This window comes from Halichoerus grypus, chromosome 7 (assembly GCF_964656455.1).
Source record: "Halichoerus grypus chromosome 7, mHalGry1.hap1.1, whole genome shotgun sequence".
In the NCBI taxonomy this organism is placed as follows: domain Eukaryota; kingdom Metazoa; phylum Chordata; class Mammalia; order Carnivora; family Phocidae; genus Halichoerus; species Halichoerus grypus.
In genome coordinates, this window is record NC_135718.1 from 135,964,428 (window position 1) to 135,986,855 (window position 22,428).

Genomic DNA, 22,428 nt, shown 5'->3' on the forward strand with positions numbered 1-22,428 from the left:
ATTTACACAGACTTAATATACCTTCTCTTAATCCTCTCTTCTCCAAACACAGAGCTACTTAGTCCATTTTTTTTTTCTGATCTCTTAATAGGATCACTTAATAACCCCCAACATCTCCAGTTGCACTCCAATTTGGCTTCCCTGCTTACTGGGTTACTTTTAACCGCCCCCGTCTCCAATTCCAATTTATCACTATCACTACTATTAATGTACTTATTCTAAATTCAATACTGGTGTTTTTAATAACAAGCTCAAAGTTGATCACTTTCTCCCATTGCCATTCCCAATGGCACAGTATACAAGGTCTTTCCTCTACTTGCTCTGCTTTCTCAAATTATTTTCCAGCCACATTGTAGTCCTTGTGTTTACTCAAATGCACAGGATCATTTTATGTCTTTGTGTCTAATGTTCAGTAGGTCTTTTCCCTTTGTTTTCTTATCTCATTTGCTACTTCATACTCTAATACTTTAATCATATTTTTGTCAAAGTAATCGCAATGTCTTTTGCCCTTATTAGCTTATACAAACCTAATGTAAGTATCTTGAAGAAATACATTACATAGGATTTGCCTTTATTTGACCTCTGTCTAATATGTAGTTAGCATTCAGCAAATATTTTATTAAATTCAAGAATGCATGAAGAATGAGTAGGTGAAGTATATTAATACACCTCATTTATGAATTCCCAGAAGATTCAGTTCTGTGGCTTCAAAACTTCTGGGACTTAACCAGAGTTCTTCTTGAGCCCCTCTGAAACTTTAGGAAATGTTGACAGGTTTTTCCAGCTAGGTTGGACTCCTATGATTAATAAGTTGTCCTGACTGTGCAGAAGAAAAGGCTTTAGCAAAGACTTGGTGGAAAGTTCCTCTGGCTCAGTTCAATGGTTAGAACTTCTCAGTTAGGTAACAAGTATCAGCAGTTCTTCCTGTAAATCACTTGAAAGTTCACATATAGAAAATTCAGAAATTCGCATGGAGCACTGGGTGTTATGCACAAACAATGAATCATGGAACACTATATCTAAAACTATTGATGTAATGTATGGGGATTAACATAACAATAAAAAATTAAATAAAATCAAAAAAAAAAAGAAAATTCAGAAATTCTACATCTAGTATATATACACGTGTGAAAATAGTATGATATATATACACACAAACACACATTATACTTCACATAATGTAGTTAGAAAATAACCCTTCTTAAGATGTATTTACAATGAATTTAATTAGATAACCCTAAAGCCAGGTGTTCTAACAATGCTGTAGATATTTTACATTTAGGAAAATACATTATAAACAAACTGTTAAATATAGCTTATTCCAGAGGATGCAAGATCCCAAGGAGGCATTGATTTGCACATTGCTTAGCAACATAATCATAACATTTCTAAAATTTAGAAACTGAGGATGCAAAAGATATAACCCTATAGTTGTTTCCATGTCCTGTTGTGGGGTATGGAGACAATTTTTTCTATTGTATACATTGAAGAACTTAAGAAAATACAGTCCGGGCAACCCGTTTGCATGTAGTTTTGTTAAAAAACATATTTTTTGAATAGTTTTGAGAGTTTCCTGAGCTCTGTATCTCTTATTAGATTTGCTATGCCCCCATGTGGGAGGAATGGCTAAAATCTGGGAAGAAAGAATTAGAATTTAAAGTGACTTGGATGTACTTGAGAAATGGTTAGTAGTAATGCCTTGTGCTACCTTCATTCTCCCATGTAGTGCTTGATCTGACTGCTAAAAACAGAACAAAGAAAATTCATTTAAATTTGAGCAAGAGTAATTTTGTTCAAGCATAAGAAAAATCTTTTTGGTTCAAAGAGAAGTTAGACATAAAAGTGGGTTACTGATGAAAGTAGTATTTTTCCATTCACTGAATTAAATATGGATAAACCATGATGTAGACCAAAAAGTTAAGATACAGATAATAGAGTAAAATCAATGGACAAACTCTAAATGACTACTTCCTCTTTTGCCTGCTTTATGTATCAATATTTTCTATTAGGTACATAAGATAATTAACTTTAGGCAAATAAGTAAATACATATTATGTATACATGCAATGATTATTTTAATAAAATCATAGTGGTTGGTGTTTATTGTAAACTAGAAGTCTTTGGAGAAGTGGTTTAGGTGAAATCTCTACATGACCTACGTGATAGTGACAAACCAAGCAGTCAGATTTCTCTTTTGGGAAGTTCGGATGTAAAACACAGAATCAGATGTTTTAGTGGCAAAAGTTGACATATACATAGACTATCAGCAGTCTCTTAATGGTGACACTGTATTCTAAAGAATTTGGCCTTGTCTAAAGAGAGGTTGACCCTTCGCCCTTGGCTTCTAAGAGGTAACCTATGTTATATAAGAAGGAAGTACTTTTGTTTTGGTTGGAGACTGACCACAGTGGTCATAGAATGAGGGCTGGCCATGCCAGAAAGACCAACTGTGATTTTGGGTGAGAGCTCTGGGTCATGCACTAATCAGTGGGCCTGGAGACTGAGTTCAGCCATGTGGGTAATCAATTAATCCATCATGCCGACATGATCAATCTCCAGTAAAAGCTCTGAACATTGAGACTCAGATAAACTTCCCTGGTTGGCAATATTCTGTGTATATTGTCACATATCGGTCTGGGAGGGTAATGCTTCCTGGGGACAACACAAGCTTAAGATTTAGACTACTTCCAGATTCTGCCTATGTCTCTCCCTGTGATTGATTCTTATTTGTGTATTTTCACTGTAATAAACCATACCCCTGGCTATAGTGCCTTTGAATGAGTTCTATAAGTCCTTCTAGTGAATCACTGAAACTGAGGGTAGTTTTGGGAAACCCCCAAACTTGTACTTGGTGTTAGAAGTGAGAGCAGTCTTAGTATGGTGCCCTCAAACTTTGTATTTTGACTAGCTCTGGGTGGACAGAGTGATGAGCTTTGTGAAGAAAAATGGAGTATGGATTTGGAGGAGAAAAAATTTACCCTTTAACCTGTTCATAACTGTAAGGGACTCAAAGTCCTAGCAGCTTCCATTCATTGTGGGGCAATGTCAATTTTGCAATTTTTCTACCTGAAAACAAAACAAAGTAAAATTCTTCATCACCATTATTAGTATTGTTCATGTAAGTTAGGATGCAGGAGAAAATTAATTAATATAAAACCAAGTTGTTACAGTTTCCCCTCCTATGGATGGTTATGAAATTGAAGTTGGATTACTCAGTAAAAGGTCTAGAGCACTTCCTACAGAAGTGGAATATGATATTACCATAATTGAACAGGCCCAGTAAACATTGTGTGTCATTTTAAGTAGTGAACTATACAAAGTACTAAGCACTCTGTTGTTTCACACAGGCTATGAATTTATCATTTAAAATACCCATGAGATCGATGCTATTATTATTCCCCCTTAGAGAGGATAAAATTGAGAAAAACAAAAGTTAATTTACCTGTTTATTGATCCAGCACGCCATACTGAAAACTAATAAGCACTTAAGACATTTTTTGGGTGGTGTTAGAGGGAAGTGAAACATTGTTACTCCTGTAAATTTACCATAGAATAAAAATTGAACATTGAGCAAATTCTTAAGTAGAGATAAGAACTAAAGGACTGGTATAAGGATATAGTTATGTCACATCAGAGTGTCTTGGTGCCTAAGGACCACGGTACTCACCAGTAAGAACAACACAGAATCTACAGAAGAGATTAGAAATGCTCAAGAACCAAAATCTTCTCTTTTCTGCAATTTTTCTTTTATAAATTTACCTTTCAAGTGTATTTATCTTTAAACATGCAGTTTCATATGTTACTATATATGTTTTAGTATATTTTTATTTCTCTTGTATGTGTTCTGAATGGAACTGTATTTCATCATTTAAAGAAACCAGGACAAATGAGAAATAAAATGAAGAAAAATAGTATAAAGAAAATAATGAGGTTAGCACAATAAATCATGCTTTTGAGGTCTTACCTATGGAAGTATTAAGCTTACCAGATGTTATCTGTAAGTGTCTCTGAGTATGCTCCCCAAACAAGATAATATAGTAAGTTTGGGATTCTACATATCAGCTTCATTTATAAGCTTGACAGAGAAAATATAAAGATATAACTAAAAATATATAGTTATCATTTAAAAAAATAATGGCAGAGAGATTTCCAGAATTTGAGATAAACACGAGTATCCCATAGTACAAGGTTGTGGCTGGAAGCAGCTTCATCCTCCTTTGTGTGTATTAACCTATGAATAATTCTCACAATGAAGTTTGTCAACTCTGGATAAAGGTAAATGTAAAGATCCACTTTCTCTATGTATTCCTTCCTCTTTCACTGACTTGATATAGACAAGCTTGATTATCTTCAAAGTCATGTGTTTTTAAGATGGAGGGATTCTAGATCTCTGAAGATCTCTTTAGATCACTTGGATTAGAACTGGTCAGGAATATTTGTTTAGTAATTAATGTGAACAAGAAATAAACTTCTATTATGTTCAAATAATTATATATTATAAGGTAGTGTAATCCTAATTAATACATTTTTAAAGATATTTCTCAACATGCAATTTGTAGAACACTATTTCATTTATGCATTTATTCACTCATTTACTTATTTTAAAATTTGTATTATTATAAAATTAAACAAGTAAATAAGATTATTTCAGATGGATTTAAGTGTACTGAAAGAGAATATCAAGAATATATGAAGAAATAATTTTTTTAAGTATAAATAGTATTATGGGTATACATCACAGTCATTTATCTCATAAAACCTCTGTGAGAATTGGAATAAGAACTGGAGATAGAGGAAGAGTCAGCCAAGTAAATACTTAGTCAAGAGTTTTCAGGAAATTAATATGTGATATAGCCCTATGGGAGTTATAAATTTGAAGTACTTGAGAAATAAAAAAAAAAAGGATCAGCATGCAAACAAAGCAGAACTTGGTAAAAAGCAAAACTGAAAAGGTAGGTAAAGATTAAATAGTAAAGGGCTTATATGTCAAGAAAGGGAATTTGAATTTTCTACATAAGCAATAGAATACCACTAGAAGAGAGTTATAACACCCAATTTAATTTTTTTAAAGGATTTCACTGTTGCTGTTATGTGGAAAATGGATTGTATGTTCAAAAAACTGAAAGGAATGGAACCAGTTAGGAGGCCTTTGCGGTATAAGAATACTGAGGGATGTTTGACTGGGGAACTGCTGGTGAAGGAGGGAATTGAATGCACCTGAGATGTATTTTGCGGTTAGAAACTCTATGTGGCTTGTTAAGAATTGAGATGTGAGGGGTAAGGGAAAGGGATGAATCAAAATGACCCCTTTTCCATGGCTTGAGAACCTGGGAAGTCAGTGATTGCATTCATTAATATGAAGAAAATGGTGAAGAAACAGATTGGGGAAAGCAATGTTTGATAATAGGGTTCGGGGCATGATAAATTTGAGCTATCCACTAGACATTGAAGTAAGGGTCTTGCATAGTCACTGGATATACTCACAGCAAAATCTAGCTTAACAAAAGATAAATAGATATTCCTTCAACAATCAATCTTACTGCACCATCAGCTACATGGAGATATTGCTCATCATAATAGTTATTATTTCCAGGATTTGGGCTGGCATATAGATGATATTAACTCATGACTTGCAGAGTAAATGAATGCTAAGTAAAGGGAGCAATGTTATTCTTCATTTATTAAGGTAGCACACATACAAACACACACACACATGTCTTGTCACGGTAGTCAACATGATGTAGTGATACACTATAGAACGCTTAGATTAGTATGCCAGTTTTGCTACTCACTAAGTAAGTGGCCTTAGGAAGTTATAAAATACACAGTTTCTACATCTTTAATAGAGAAATGAAAATACTGCATTAGGTTCCACTTCCATGATAGTGACACGAGGAGCTCCATGGAAAGCTGGTGAAAATTATAACAAAAACAAAACAAAACCTATCTTCTCTGTAAATCTTCCTGTGTGCATAGAGCAAATCAAGACATTTATTCAAGAAAATCTACTAAACCTCAATAAAAACAGCAAAAATTTTGTGGCTTTAAGTCAAAACTCATTCCCTCTTCTTCCAGTCCTCAGCTCAGCTTGATGTAAGTTCAGCTCTGGGAGGGTGTAGCTAAGAAATGGGGCTCCCTCGCCCCTCAGCTCCCCATCAGGAGTTAGCATGCTTCACTGGGAGGGACAAGTCACAGCATTTCTTATTCCCTCCAGGCTGAAGAACCTAAATTCCTGGTGAGTGTGGTCAAAAGGTCAGGGACTCCCTTCTTCCACACATACCCCACCCATAGGATGGCAGCTACATTCTAGGTATGCAGGCAGAGAATTCTGAGGCCCTGATTGTCTTCATTCCAACTTACTCATAGGGCAGAGGTTCCACTCTAAAAGAGACAAGCCAGGATCAGAGGCTACTGCCTCATTCAGTGTCCAGAGGAGTGACTCAGAGATTTTGCTCAGTGTGAAATAATCTATAGAACACATATGTCTGAAGCTTTCCCCACGGAACTGACTTTATTTTTTTTAGAGTATGGGAAAGTACAAAGCTAATGATGCTCTAGAAAAACAACTTCTCTTAATTATAAACAAGTAAAACCTTAGGTCAGAGAGTTCAACAGAGAAAGAGGATATGAGACAGCTTAGAAGAGGCCTGCTAGGATCAGAACAAATCTCAGACCAGCCTCAAAAACTACCCCTTCCTGAATTAAACTGAAACAGACTGTTGATAAATATGTGTACAGGGCATTGCTGAAAATAATAGCCAGCCATTAAATTAATGGGGTCTAACTTGTAGGTGTAATAGGAAATGAGGCAGAGAACTTAACAGAGAAATTATAGAAAGGGAGTCAAAGACAAACCTGCTAATACTGTCATTTCAGTTGACATGTCTAAAGACCCATCCCCTGAGAAGCGACATGAAGACTCTGCGTTGTGAGAGAAATAAGTTTTACTGAAAGCCTAACTAAATAACAAAACAAATACAAGCAAACAACAAAAACAAGCTCCCTAGAGGGGTGATAGGCAACCAGGATCCAGAATTGCTACAATGTATCATCTAAATTGTCCAGTTTTTGGCAAAAAATTATGAGACATGCAGAGAGACAGGAAATTGTGACCCACATACAGGAAAAAAAATCTAGCAACAGAAACTGTTTATGAGAGGGACTAAATGTCAGATTTAACAGAAAAAAGATTTCCAAATAGCTATTACAAACCACTATAAATGTGTTCAGAGAACTAATGGATATCATGGCTTAAAGAAATAAAGGAATAATGTGGATAGAGCTACATTGTACTATGCTATGTGAAACAAGTCTGTCAAAGAAAGACAAATACCATATGATTTCACTCATATGTGGAATTTAAGAGAACATAGGAGAGGGAAGAAAAACTAAAAAGGGAGGGAGGCAAACTGTAAGAGACTCTTTTTTTTTTTTATTATGTTATGTTAATTACCATACATTACATCATTAGCTTTTGCTGTAGTGTTCCATGATTCATTGTTTGCATATAACACCCAGTGCTCCATTCAGTACGTGCCCTCTTTAATACCCATCACCAGGCTAACCCATCCCCTCACACCCCCTCCCCTCTAGGTGATAGAGAGCAAATTGAGGGTTGCCAGAGGGGAGGTAGGTGGAGATGGGCTAAATGGGTGATGGGTATTAAGGAGGGCACTTGTTGGAATGAGCACTGGGTGTTATATGTAAGTGATGAATCATTAAATTCTACTCCTGAAAGCAATATTACACTATTTATTAATTAACTAGAATTTAAATAAAAACTTGAAACAGAAAAAGAAATAAAGTACTGATGACAACATTTCAAAGAGATGATCAATAAAGCACTAGAAATATATAACACATAAATATATATATATATAAAATTATATATGTAATATATATATCAAATGGAAATTATAGAATTGAAAAGTACAATAATGGGAAAGGAGAAATGGAACAGAACAGTATATTGGAACTGGTAGAAGAATCAGTAAACTCAGGGACAGATTGATAGAGATTGTGCAATCTAAAGAATAGAGGGGAAAACAGAATGAAGAAAAATTAAAAGAGCGTAAGAGAAATGTCGGAACTTACCCTTGACATTTTTTTATAATATTGAGCTCCATTAAAAAGAGATAACAAATTAATGCTTATGTGTCAAGTTTATCAGCTCATTATGTCTCAAACTTTACATAAATGAGAGAAGAGTGTGCAATGTATCAGCAAATAATTTTGGACCCTTACTCTGTTTCCAGTGTGCATCAAGGGATACAAAGATAGAAAGCATGACATTTGTCTTAAAATTATTTACATTGTTTTCAAGGAGACAAATTAGACACAAATGGGAGAATCAGATAATGATAAAATAGGTTAACATTAAAAGTTCACATGTGCGGTACAGACGTTAATGTAATAAAAATTTCAAGAAGAAATTTTGGTTGGGGAAAAGTTAGAATGCTTGCTGCAAAGGGGATTTTTCAAAAGGCTTTGAAGATCAGATGTGATTTGGAGATGTGAAAAAAGCAGAGTAGCACATATGAAGCATCAATGGTTTGGACGCCCAAATGGTGAACTTGGTCCTGTCCCCCCAAGAGTCTGAACTCCGTGAAGCAGCTTATCAATAGAGACATGAAGGACTGGTCTGTGTCTTTGAGAGGATACCTGACATTGTATGTGACTTATTATAAATTCTGGGAAGCTGACATGGAAGTAAAATGGTCCTGAATACCACAGAAAATTCTTCAATAAATTTATGGGATTTATTTTCTTTAAAATTCTTTTCATAAGCCTATGTACACAAATTCAAATCATAATCCATGGGCGGAGCAGTGAAGCTCTTTGTTTCTTTTACTGAAGATAACTTCACTAGTTTTCTGTAACATCACAATAGTTTGGGCATTGCTTAATCACACTAAACTTCAGCATTTAAAGCACTTTACATAATATAATTTTACTACAGCACAAATGAATGTTTAAAAGTCTTTTCCAACAAGTATATAAAACATATAAGGCTACAGCACCATTTAGAAAGAGCAGGAGTAATGTGACCATCAAGACTCATTCCGTTTAATGTTCTGGTTCTCCCCAAATAATGTCTACTTACTATTTGAATTACCTTGGTTGTTTTCCTGAGCTACTTGAACTAGTAAGCTATTAAACAAATTTTCTTCTATTCAAAAACAAACACTTCTTTCTAATTTCTGTTCTGAGGTTTCCAGTTTTTTTTAATATTCCCCTTCTTTGGAATTGTCATAAACAATATATTAAACTAGTGATATTAATGATTTGTTCTCTCTTCTGCTTTTCAGAGCTGTGGCAGGCTAGTTAATCTTCAGTGCAATATGCAGATAGAGTTTCTGAATTTGGCATGCAAATGCATTTGAGAGGTAAGCATAAAAGTTAACTTTGCTAACAAAATCAGTGCCTGCACAAGCTTTCATATCTTGGGGTTAGTGTGTTGAATCCGTATTAGTCGTATTTAAGAAATATTACTCAATTTAGACATTATTTAATTACTTATTGTGCTGAAATGTTTACTTTGAGTCTAGGTCTCTAAAAAGACACATATTTACAAAGACCCTTCAAAATACTTCCAGTGGTAATATCAGTAAATCTATGAGTTTTGCATTTTTACTACCAGATACTAAGAGAAGTGAGGAGAACTGCATGAAAGAAAATAATCTTGGATGAATATTTTTTCCTTATTTGTCTAACTTTCAAGAAAAATGGTCCTTTTTAGGACCTCAGTTGCAGGTATTCAAATTATTATTAGTTCAAACTTTTTGGAAATCAAAATATATTTATTAGTGAATTTGCTCCCACAGGTACAAAAAGCAAAGGAGAAAACATTCTGTACAGTACTAATTGTAATATTGTTTGATGTTTAAAACTGTCAGACTATCTTAAAAGTCAATTTCACAGATAATAAGCACTTAAATAGTAGTTATTCGACCACTGGAATGCAATTACATACAAAACTTAAATTTGTCTTTGATTTTACAGAGACAAAATTGGGTATGGCATGAACCTTTGATGACATAGTAGCAAATGGAGCTCGCAAAACCATTTTTATTGATTCTGTACCTGGTTATAGGATGGATTCCCTGGGAAGTAAAGTCTGAGGTAGAGATTAGTATGTAGGGTGTTTAATAAGGAGTGTTTTGGGGATCAATGCTGCAAAAGGGAGAAAGGAAGCAGAACTAGGCAGATGTTCAACTGTGAAGTCATCCCAGTAAAGGTCTCCATTAATCCCCACAGGGACATCAGAAGTGGGATTCAGAAATGTCTCGTGTTACGGCAAGGGATCTAGGCCTTTCCCTCTCTCATGTTTATCAGTTATTAAATGAAGAATGCCTTTGGATGGAGGCATGAGCTCAGAGGGGTCAGTTTCTTCATCTAAAGCAATTCACAGAGAGGACTGACAGTGAAGCTGTCGGTAAATATTGGGGAGTATTTACTTCATTCTGGAGAAGGATCTGGGAGGTATATGCTATGTAGGGCTTATGCAATGACCAATTAGAGAATCATAATGCAGATCCCTAGTGTTCTGGAGCAAGGCCATACCAACTAAAATGGAGAATTATATACTTTTTGAAAATCAGCTTCTGTGTTACTGGGTCCTGGCATGGATAGAGTGTCTGAACAGGAAGCACTCAATAACCATGAAGCTAGAACTGCCAGTCATGAGGTATATTCTATTGGATTTACCAAGTCAAAAATTTGGGCAGGCCCAACAAGTGCAGTTCACCCCTACTTTCAGGCCTAGAGAGGTTCTACCCCTGCACAGCATCTTCCCCCACGTTGGTACGTCCAAAACAATAGAGTCGGATGTGGCAAATGGCTTCAGCCAGAGATTTGCTGTATCACAATCTGGATTTGCTGCAGAGCTCTTTCTTCCTTTGTATTTTATACATATATTATAGCTTTTCATATTACCTAGTTTGTGTGCATATTAGTCTGCTTGAACTGTCGTAACATAATACAACAGACTGGGTAACTTAAACAACAGAAATTTATCGCCTAATAGTTACAGGGGCTAGCAGTCCAAGATCAGGGCGCCAGGAAGGTAGATTTCATTATGAGGCCCTTAGGCTTAGAGGTGGCTACCATCTCTCTGTGTGATCTCTTCTTTGTGCACACACGGGGAGAGAAAGATTGAGTGAATTTTCAGGTGTCTCCTCTTATAAGAACACTCATCCTATCAAATCAGGGCCCCACCCTATGGCCTCATTTAACCTTAATTACCTTCTTATTAGGCCCTTTATCCAAATACAGTCATATTGGGGGTTAAGGTTTAAACATATGAATTTGGGGAGGAACAAAATTTATATATTTTGAATATTTATTTTTATATTTTATATATTGGTGATTTATATTTTACCCATTACCTTCAGGCTGTGACCTCAGAATGTACTCTCCCAGACTCTGCTAACCGTATATTCAAGATCCTTTGTCATTTGTTCATAATATATTCTTTTTGCTCACTTTGATCAGCATGTTCCTCTTTGGCTCTTACCACCAGTTATTGGCCTATAAGCCACGGCTGGAAGAAATTCATGATGGAAGAACTTGTTTTCCGCAATAAGTTCATGAAAATGGGATTCCTAGCTCTTAACTTGGAGGAGTGGGCCCATTCTTTGTGTTCAAATAGTTCAGGGAAATCTGGAAATTAAAAATTAGGGGGAGGAGGTCAAACCAGAGATTCTTATGCAAGTTTCAAGGATGTATTCTTACCCAAGCAGGGCTCTGAACTTAGTGTGGCAAACCTGACTTGTTTGGGGGTTTCACTTCTTTGGAGCTTGGCTACCCTTAAATGGAGTCCTGGGCTTGATCCTCATTGTCAGATGGATAGAAAGCAACCCAGCTCCAACATCCCATCTCAGAATGTTTGCTTTCTGGACCACTCCTGGTTCTGGTAACAACTGTTGTGTGCTGGATTCCCTGGGAGTTAGATTATGAGGTATATATTACCAGATAGCATTTTTATTAGGGGGTGCACTTAGTACACCTGTAGAAGAGAGAGGAAAGAAGCCAGATTGGGTAAAAAGGGAAGCTGAGCTGCAATGCAGATCAACAGAGCCCTACATTGACTCACAAGGTACTCTGCAGCTGAGATGAGTTTTCAGAATCTTCCAAGTTGGATGAATGGACTGGACTTTTACCCTCACTTTGGCACCAATCATTGATTGCAAGCTGTTTTTGGAAAGAGGTATGACCTTAGACAAGTCAGTTTTCTTTAGCTGAGACAATACACAAAGAGAGCTGACAGTCTAAGGTCATCTCTTGGCAGCATTTCCATAGCTGGGGAATAGTGAGTCCATTTCTGAAGGGACATAGAGGCAGCAAATAGCAGCATCCATCGCATGATGCCACTGGAAAAATGTTGGAAACATGAAACCAGTTTATGGCACATTTTAACTTCTATTTTTGGCACTCATTTCCTCTTTCTTGCTTCTTCCTTCTTTCATGGGTGTTCCAGAGACATCTGTGCCCATTAAGGCAATTACATAAGAGATTTCATGAATGAAGATAGAGGCAAAAGGAATGTGCCTGAGCATTCACATGAAAGAAACCTCACAGTTCTAGCTTTACTTTTAAGCATCACATGTAGGACTGTCAATATCCACCTACAAAGCTATTTGGAAGTGTTAGACCACATTTAGCCATTTGGCTAAGACTTCCTCATCCATGAAGACTCACTTCAAGTATTATCTCTCATGAGAATCCTTGCTTATTTCTCCCTCAAATTAGGTTTTATTCATGTGCATGTATTACTTTCGTAAACATAAAAACTTGAGTTAAAAATTATCATTTAACATTTTAGGACTACCCTAGACAGTCGTGATGAGGAAGACTCCTGAGGAATTGAGTTTTATTTTACTCTGTCCTAGAGTAAATAATCAAAGACACTTCTCCAATTAGTCAGGAAGGTACGTAGTCATTTGCCAGAAAAGTTGGGGGAGAAGCCAGGACTGTATAAATGTCCTGTAAGAATGACAAAAGATGATTCAAGGAAGGTTCCCAGTGGGATATAGTGAACAATATTATTATCTTTCAACATCCAGCTCACCTTCTCTATATTGTTTGTTGGATTCACCCCTGCTTCAGGGGAAGGACATGATTTGTTCAAGCCAATCAAGTGATACACACTTCCTTTCCCTTGTTAATTTCTCCTGGGAAAGTAATATCTTAGCTAATTAGCATATAGCATTTCAAATCAACAAGGATTTATTCAAGAATAAGCATGCAATCTGATTTTGACCAATGAGATGTAAAGTTAGGCTAGTATAGGGATTTTTAAGAAAGAAGATTCTATGATCTTATTAGAGAGTTTCCAGAAGTGACTCTATTCTCTTTCTTTGGACATTGAAGTTTATAGATATAAAATACAAATTTTTAGTTTCCACACTCTTAGAAAAGACAGAATATTCTGCAGCTATTGTAACAAGAATGCCCCAGCATCAGTTTTAATCTATTAAGTTAATCAAAGACAATGCTCCTCACTGACCATACTTCTGAAAACTAATCATAGACAACCCACTGCCTCAGAACGCTGGAAAGTCAGGAAAAGCCACACTCCAGGTGCCATATTCCCAAAACCAAGGCTTAACTAATGGCTAAATAAATAGTCTCACCTCTGAAAGCCCACCAATCTCTGAATACTATGCTTCCTAAAACACTGTATAAAATCAACTTTCCTCAGGGAGAATCTGCCTAAAAAGACAGTTCTTCCTTGCTTACTTAAATAATAATTTTGTCTCAGATATTGAATGCCGGTCTCTTCCTTCAGTGGGATCCAGGAAATGCTGTAGCCATTTTGTATCTATGAAGACTGAGGATTAGAGTAACATATGGAGATGTTTACAGCCAAGAGAAACAAGAAGAAATTGCTTGAGCTGGAACTACTGGAGTAAACTCATTTAGAAATATCTACTTCCTTTGAATTTCCAGGTTCGTGAGATGACAAATTCTGTCATTATTTAAGCCAGTTAAGTAGGGTTTTCTGTTACTGGAATGCTATGCAAGCTAACTGATAAAAGAAGTAATGTCTAGTGAATTCCTAAACGATATATTGGAGCTAATGATTAAAGACAGATGGGGAGGGTGTTAGAAACAGAAAGAACAGCAACTAGAAAGGTAAAGGAAGGAATGAAAACAACTATGTTAAGGAACTTTAAGTACTATTACTCAATATAGTTGGAACTACAAATGTATGTGGAGAACTGGGGAGAAGAGAAATTATAAAAATTATGAAATTGAAACATAATTTAAGAAAAAAATAGAATATCCAAATCTCTTGTATGCATTCTAGGCTTTTACATTTATCTGCCCTCTTGACCATCCAAATGACTATCTCATATTCCTGATTTATTCAAACTGATTTTTTTCTTCCCCACTTCCTTTGGGTATTATGATATTCCCTTCTCAGTAAACAATTCTGTGTTCTCTGTTACTCATGCTAGATAGCCTTCTTTTTAATCTCCCTCATTTCTCTCTGTCTCTCCCTCTTCACTTTTTTTAAAGATTTATTTATTTATTTGAAAGAGAGAGGAGAGAGAGAGAGAGAGAGCGAGTCTGGGGGTGGGCAGACGGAGAGAATCTCAAGCAGACTCCCCACTGAGCACAGAGCTCAATACAAGGCTTGATCTCATGACCCATGAGATTATGATCTAAGCCGAAACCAAGACTTGAATGCATAACTGACTGAGCCACCCAGGAACCCCTCTTCCTCTTCATTTTAACTTATTCTCCTCACCAGTGAATTATTTTAAAATCATATTATACTTTGTCATCTTTTTTTTTTGCCATACAACAGTAATTCTGGCCTTTTTAGGGTTCCTAGAACACACCACTTATATTAATATTTTTTGATGTCTTAACTTTTTGGAGTATACTGCTCTTCAGATTACCACATGAAGATTTATTCCTTTCTGTCTAGTCTCATCGCAAATGTCACCTCATAGAGGCCTTTCTTGACATCACAAACTAAAGACTCACCCAACACCTAGTCACTGTGGATGATATCCCTGTTTTCATGTTCTTCTTGAAAGTGACCACAGTCTGAATTTAATTTCTATTTATCTGTTTGTTTGTTTATTACCACTCTACTCTTTCTAGACTACAAGTTTCACAAAGGAAAGAAGCTTTCCTGACTTGTCCATGACAGTATCTACAAGGCCAGGAAAATGTCCTTCCACTTAGAAGATGCCCATTTGAGTTTTGTTAAAATAGCAAAAACATAATAATCTAAGCTGAAAATATTTTCTCTCTCCAATTATTTTCACCTGTATAGAAATGAAAGAAAAGGAAAAAAAAAAACAAAAAAGTGAATTATAGTAGTGTGAGGAATAGAAAAATCACTTGAATAAATCAGCTATCTCCATAACTAGTTAAAGGTAGGAAGAGGATGATTATGTTTTGATAGATAACCCAGAAAATGGAACTGAAGTTGCCTGTTAGTATGTGTTTTGGTCAGTAACTAGAAGCTGGTAGGTTTATTTTCCTTTGGCAGCTTAGAGGAGGTGACAAATCATTATTGTGATGGAAAGAGGCAGAACAGAATGGCCCTTTGAGTAGTGGCTTGCACTACCTGGTTAACAGATTTCCAGGTCATTTCTCCCCAAAGTTTGTGGCAGTGGCCCACTAATACGATGTCTTCAATACCCAAGCCATTTGATCAAGTCATCCTATGTGCATTTAGGAAAGGAATAAAGGCATTAAGATGGTAGCTGCTGCAAGATTTATTTATTTATTTATTTATTTATTTATTTACTTACTTACTTATTTACTTATTTATTTATTTATTTCATTGTGATCAGGTCTTTCTATGGTACATTTCTTAATTTGAGAGTTTTCTCCTTATTTATAAGACCGAATTATAGAAAGCATGATTATGTGCAATGACCATATGTTCTTGGATACATTTAATGTTTTCAGATCTACAGAAGACTTAAGCAAAACTAAGGCATTTTTGTTCCTTCTGTTCCCGCAATTTGAAGTTGTGGTTCTGAAATTCTTCTCAGCCTGGATTGGTTATTTGACTTTCATTAACATCAACTTGGAAGTTGAGGTTGTCAACTTTGGGAAGGGGGTGCTTTATAAGACAATGTGTATGAAGAAGACTTAAAATCAGGTTTGCAGAAGGAGAGCAAAATAAAATTAAAATGAAGTATATTTGCAGAGAAATAGAGATGGAGGACCAAATATGAGAGTAAGAGGAAAAGAGAAATGGGATTTCTAATGGTTTTGCAGGTTGAGTTCTAGTTTTTTGGGAAGTCTAGTTGCTCCAGGTTGCCATGAAATAACCAGGTATGTTACTTAGAAAATCAAATGACTTTTTTTTTCTTTGGCCTCACAAATATAATTATATGATCAGTGCAATAAAGACAATATTGTGTATGTACTGTAGTATGTTCTTTATCTTCATAGACATGTTCACAAATAAACAGACTTTCTACCAATTCAGCCCCAAAGAACAGAAACAATGTGGTTGACTAAAAACATCAGGTAAGAAGCAGAAGTGGAATGACCATTCCCCCCAGACCCAGCTGACTATGGGAGAAAGAGCCTGAAAGTGGGGAAAACATCATGGTGCACCTATGTCTTCACTTGCTCTCTGTTGACTTAAGTCCCAGAAGTACTATGTGTGTTATATTACTTGTTGAAATAAAAGACAAAACTGAGGAGCTTTTTGTCCCATTCACATTGGGGACTCTGGGAGGAGACTGTCTTGAAGAATGACCCTACTGTATCATCGATGGCCACATTGAGAAAACAAAAACAAAAACAAAAACAAAAAAACAGTGGTGTGGAGTGCTTACATGGAGGGATTGCCCAGAATCTCTTATCTATCTCAAACAATATGAAATGTATCAAAGTCAATGATGCTAGCTGTCAAGTTTGGGAGAAGAGTGAGGTTGTTCTTACTGAGGCCAACTGATCCTTAAACTGGGGGTTTCAGGGAGACTCCCTTGACAAGGATTAAATATGAATCATACCCAGACCTTAGGAAAATATATAGAGAAGGCCTGAGGAGGAAGGGTTCAGCTCTTCAGAGTTTGTTGCTCCCAAGAGCTTGCTCATCATGTGGTTCTCTGCTTACAAAGGAAGCACTGAACAGGTCAGCATGAAATATCATCTCTGTAGGGGCCAGCAAGGGCCAGAGAGTAGCACTAGCTATTGAGAGTAGATTTGGGAGCTACAACCTCTCATCATCATGTGCTAGAGAAAATTCCCCAGTCCATGAATCTACCTGAAATAAACTGTTTAAACAGAAAAAAAAAAAAAAAAAGGTTTAAATTTAAAGAGACTAGATATCACTAGTTGTCAGGTTGATTTTTTTTTTTTTTTTTTCTTTTGCTACCTATCCTGTGGGGGCTTTGAGGAAGGTCAAATCCATTCCAGACACCAAGGGGACTACATTTTCTTTGTACATGTGCATAGTAATAGCAAGTAAAGCCAGAATAGATTATTTTTGCTGTGATAGCAAACAGTACAAAATGGTTTATTTCTTACATATACAGCGTCTACCATGGGTCAGCAGAGGTGCTTCCCTCTCATAGCCATTCAGGTATACTGAGGCAGCCAGGATCACAAGCACTGTTGGTAGCCTGCCAGAGGGAAGAAAGAGGGTTTCACACTGGCCTTTAAATGGTCCTGCTCAGAAGTGACATTCATCACTCACTACTCATTGCTCAGAACTAGTCAGTCACATTGCTTCACCTAATCACAACCCTACCATGTGCCTGGAATGGAGAAGAATCAGAAATATTTCAGAGAGAGCACCAATGACCATAATGAGTAGCACTGATATCAAAGAAAAAAAATCAATTATCATGTTGCTCTGTTCCATTCAAGAAACTAAGGTGGAAGAAAATCAGATGGATGTGCTTTATCAGAGTACATTTGTACAAAGGTAAGCCCTAGAGCTGAGTGGAAAGAACTGAGCTCAATTATTCTGCTTAATGAAGTAAGGGAAATACAAAGGTGAGAAAGTCTTGAGGGAGAAACACTGAGTTTCATGCCTGTGCGACTAAATGGCTTCTACAAAGAGAGGCATCTAATATTTATAACCATTAGTGCTACTATGAGCTTATCCCCAACGTAACCCAGAATTCTGTCAAGTCTGTAATACCATAAAATGTCTTTTATGAAGGTTTGTTCTTATTTGTTTGTTTTCAGAAAATTAAAGGGTTGGGTTAAACATCTGTGTAGTCATGAGTGGGGGTTGAGGGGGGAGAGAGGGAGAATGGGGGAAATGTAAGTTAAATTGAGAATTAAATACGTACAAGGACATGAAGCCAGTGTAAAACCTGCAAATTTTCACATAAGGGTGAGGGTATTGAATTGCCTACAGAATGTGGGGTAGAACACTTGGAACAATTTTGTTTAAAATTCAAAGCCAGGATCTGAATAATATTCCAATATTTTTTCTCTGTGCTAGCCTGAAGTGCATGCCTGTTACCTGAAACCAAAGTAAATGTGAATAAGACACTTTATAGAATACTTGGTAACCAAGAGAAACTGCATAGATTTCCTATGTCCATAACAAAAGAACCATGACAATTATATGAGAAAAATTTTAAAGTGTATTTTACACACCTATGTTTCTCCAGACTAATTTTACTCCATGACCAAGGTAATGATATTTGTTATTTATGGTCTACCTGTACTTTGGATGAGAGGAAACTGGATCATTTTAGTTTCAAATACCTTTTAGTTTTGGACAGAAGCCTTTAAATTCACAATACTCTGAATTGCCAAGAAAAAGCTACTATCAGCCTGGAAAATTATGCTCTATAAGAAGAGAATGATATTCTTTAGCTAAATTCTTTCACACATGGAGGATTTTAATCTTTCTAGTTCTCAAAAATATTGCATGAAGCTTAAAGGAGGTATTTTTTAAGAACATCAAGATATATTCTTTAATTTTCCAGATAACTCACATAAACAAACAAACTAAAGATTATTTTTAAGAAGATATTTGTAAGAAGAAATAAATGTGGCTGTTTCGAAAATGTTCCATGAGGAATATAATTCCTTTAGCCAGGCTTTTGACGTGTGGAAGGGCCAGATGCTCACACAAATTAAACAGTCAGTCTGCTTTTAACTTGCTCCCTTGGTCAACATCTCTTCCTCAGTCCTCATGGTAAAGGTACAAATGTATGTGTGGCCACCGTGTATCACAGGTACCTCCCTCCATGTGGTTTGTCTATTTACTCAAGGTATATCATCTCCGATTTCCTGAAAATGCAGCGTGGAGAGAGAGATAGCCCCCACTCCTCATGTCAGCGCGGAGCACTCAGGCTTCACACTTGAGAAAGTGAAGCTTGTAATGTCTAAATAAGTATTCTAAGTGGGCAATTTCAGTAAATTGAATGGCAGTCAATGGACCTTTCTACTACTCCCTTCCCTTCATCTATTACCATTACTTCTATGTGGGAGGTTTTAGTTCAGGGCAGATGTTACTGAAGAGCTCATGAATGACAGAAATTTTGAACTATCTTCCTCCTCCAGCCCCAAATGATTCCGGGGACCATACTCTCTATAAGAATTTAACAAGGAAACAATGTTTTACTATGTGCAACTTTTGTAAAGAGATTTAAACTTTTAAAATGTTTCCAAAGTAGCATGTAGACGTTGCTTTATAAAAGTGATCAAGTGTTAGACATTACACTAAGTTTTTTTTTTTTTACTTGAAGGAGTGTTTATTTTTTTAAGTTTTTATTCAAATTCCAGTTAGTTAACATACAGTGTAATATTAGTTTCAGGTGTACAATATAGTGATTCAACACTTCTATCCATCACGCGGTGCTCATCTCAACAAGTGCCCTCCTTCATCCCCATTACCTATTTCACCCCCCCATCCCAACCCACCTACACTAAATCTTTAATAAAAGCAAAGATATTTAAGTCCTATGATGTTTTTGTATAGATGTGTAGGCCTCATGATCTTGCTAAAATTTGTAGAGGTGAATGAAAAATACATAGACTTTCAAGCATTGTAAAGCTAATTACTGGATTTTATTCCTAGCTCAGTATCTCTCAATTATATATTTAACTAAGGCCATGAATATTCTTAATTTTTCTAATTGTTTATCAAACACTTCACATCACCAAGTTATTTCATTGTGACAATTTGATAAAGTGTACATTGTGATTTTTTTTTTAAAAGATTTTATTTATTTATTTGACAGAGAGAGAGACAGCAAGAGAGGGAACACAAGCAGGGGGAGCGGGAGAGGGAGAAGCAGGCTTCCGGCGGAGCAGGGGGCCCGATGCAGGGCTCGATCGCAGGACCCTGAGATCACGACCTGAACCGAAGGCAGACACTTAACGACTGAGCCACCCAGGCGCCCCTGCATTGTGATTTTGAGATTCATTGGAAACAACATAAATGTCTAAAAGTCAAAAGAGGCCAATTTATTTGATATTGTTAATAACTTTTTTCTTCCTAAGTGGGTCATAAACAAATTTAATAAGGCTTTAAGAAAGATCATCTTATATTTTTCATTGCAGTTGTATTATGTATCTATTTTTTTAATTTGCCTTGTAAAGTCTAAGACCACGGTTGTAGCTTTGCACCTTCAGCTCCAAGTAAGACTCTGAAATCAGAAATATCAATGTACCTAAGTAATTGGACCAGCATTTTATATGCTTCCATGTTTGCCTCAGAACAGTTTGAAAATTTTTATGTTTTTATTGTATATATATATAGACATAATTGGATTAAATCCAATAAAACTTGGCTTTTGGTACAATACTGAAACAGGGAAAATGTTATTATGTTTCTCTTTCTAAAGTTTCTTCCCACTTTAATATTATATATTTATATACCCACACATATATACAAATATAAACATACACATATACACACATGCATACATATATACGTACACATGCATCTATATAGCCATTTTTTAAATTCATTATTCCTTATTGTTCAATGGTCCCTTGGTTCTAGTCTGTCACCTGCTAGGTCCTTTTTTCTGAGGATATGAAAAAGAAAACAGAAGTAATGCATTTTCTAATTTGTTTTTGGTTGTAGCTTAAACAAAAAAAAGAAACAAAACGGTTTTTCTTTCACTGGCTAGGAGGCAAGTAAAGGTTCTTTTCAATTTTTGCTTACCTGCTATTTCCAGTTAAGAAGACATCCAAATTGTTAGAAGAGTAGGGTGTGGGAGTTCTTGTCTCCATCAGCTGCACCAGAAACAGTTTGAAGAAAGCAGTGTTGGATGGGCTTTGAAGTAAGGGCTTACAAATGAAGTAGAGAAGGGGCACCTGGGTGGCTCAGTCAGTTAAGCAGCTGCCTTAGCTCAGGTCATGATCTCAGGGTCCTGGGATTGAACCCCACTTGGGGCTCCCTGCTCAGTGGGGAGTCTGCTTCTCCTTCTGCCCCTCCCCCTGCTTGTGCTCTCTCTCTCTCTCTGTCAAATAAATGAAATCTAAAAAAAAAAAAAAAAAAAAAAAAACCAAACCAAAACAAAACAAAAAAACCAAATGAAGTAGAGAAGCCTCTGCCCTAGAAGAGGACGCTGCTTAATAACCCTCATTTTGGAACAATCTTTATTGGAACCAAGAGAAAAGATAGATGGAAATTTGATAAATCAATTTGTCCCTTTAAAGATTACCTAAGTTTAGGTTCAAAATGAGACTCTTAAAGAAAATTGCCTTGATTCTTTTGAGAAATTTAGGGCTTGCAGATAACAGCAGTCTTTGTGTTACCTATGACATCATCTGCTTTACTTTTTCTAGGTCAAATTATATAAAGAACCAGGTTATGTTTCTCAATTAACTATCACCTTTTTTGAGAACCAAATCATGGAACCAAGTTAAGATAAAGTAGTTGGAAGTTTGAAGCCAAAAAGAATCACATCAGTATGGGTGATTAACAATATTTGATGTAGATATGGCATTTTTTCTTTCATATCTACTGATTCACATTTTTAGACCTCTACATTCTTATATAAAATTGGTAATGTTGTTCCATATCTTCATAATTCATTCTCATCATTTAATTTTTTAATCTTTTAAATTTTAAATTTTTAAATTTTTAATATTTTTAATAGTTTATTTATTTATTTATTTTACAGAGAGCGGGAGCAAGCGAGGAGAGGCAGAGGGGGAAGGAGAGGGAGAAAGAATCTGAAGCAGACTCCGCACTGAGCGCAGAGCCTGCGGCCGGGGTTGATCCCATGGCCACAAGACCTGAGCGAAACCAAGAGTGGGATGCTTAACAGGCTGAGCCACCATGTGCCCCTCAGGATTGCTTTTAAGATCACTTAAAAATCATGTTCAGGAAAACGAAATAATACTTCATGATTGTTTATCAAATTTGGATGGGTCTAGAGTTTTGAAGCACTTTTTCAGAAATAGGAAACTATCTCCTATACCTTATGAAGGATATTTTCCTTCCCATCAGGTTTTTCT

General features: G+C 36.1%; 1 long non-coding RNA gene across 1 annotated transcript in view; it reads right to left on the reverse strand.

The window, feature by feature from the left end:
* LOC118544369 (uncharacterized) overlaps positions 1-21,760 on the reverse strand; it is a 37,414-nt gene extending 15,654 nt beyond the window's left edge. The window contains exons 1-2 of the long non-coding RNA XR_004921545.2: positions 21,630-21,760; positions 21,128-21,198 (exon numbers count right to left, since the gene is read on the reverse strand). This is a non-coding gene — a long non-coding RNA (uncharacterized LOC118544369). The remainder of the gene's footprint in view (positions 1-21,127; positions 21,199-21,629) is intronic.
* Positions 21,761-22,428: the final 668 nt, after the last annotated feature.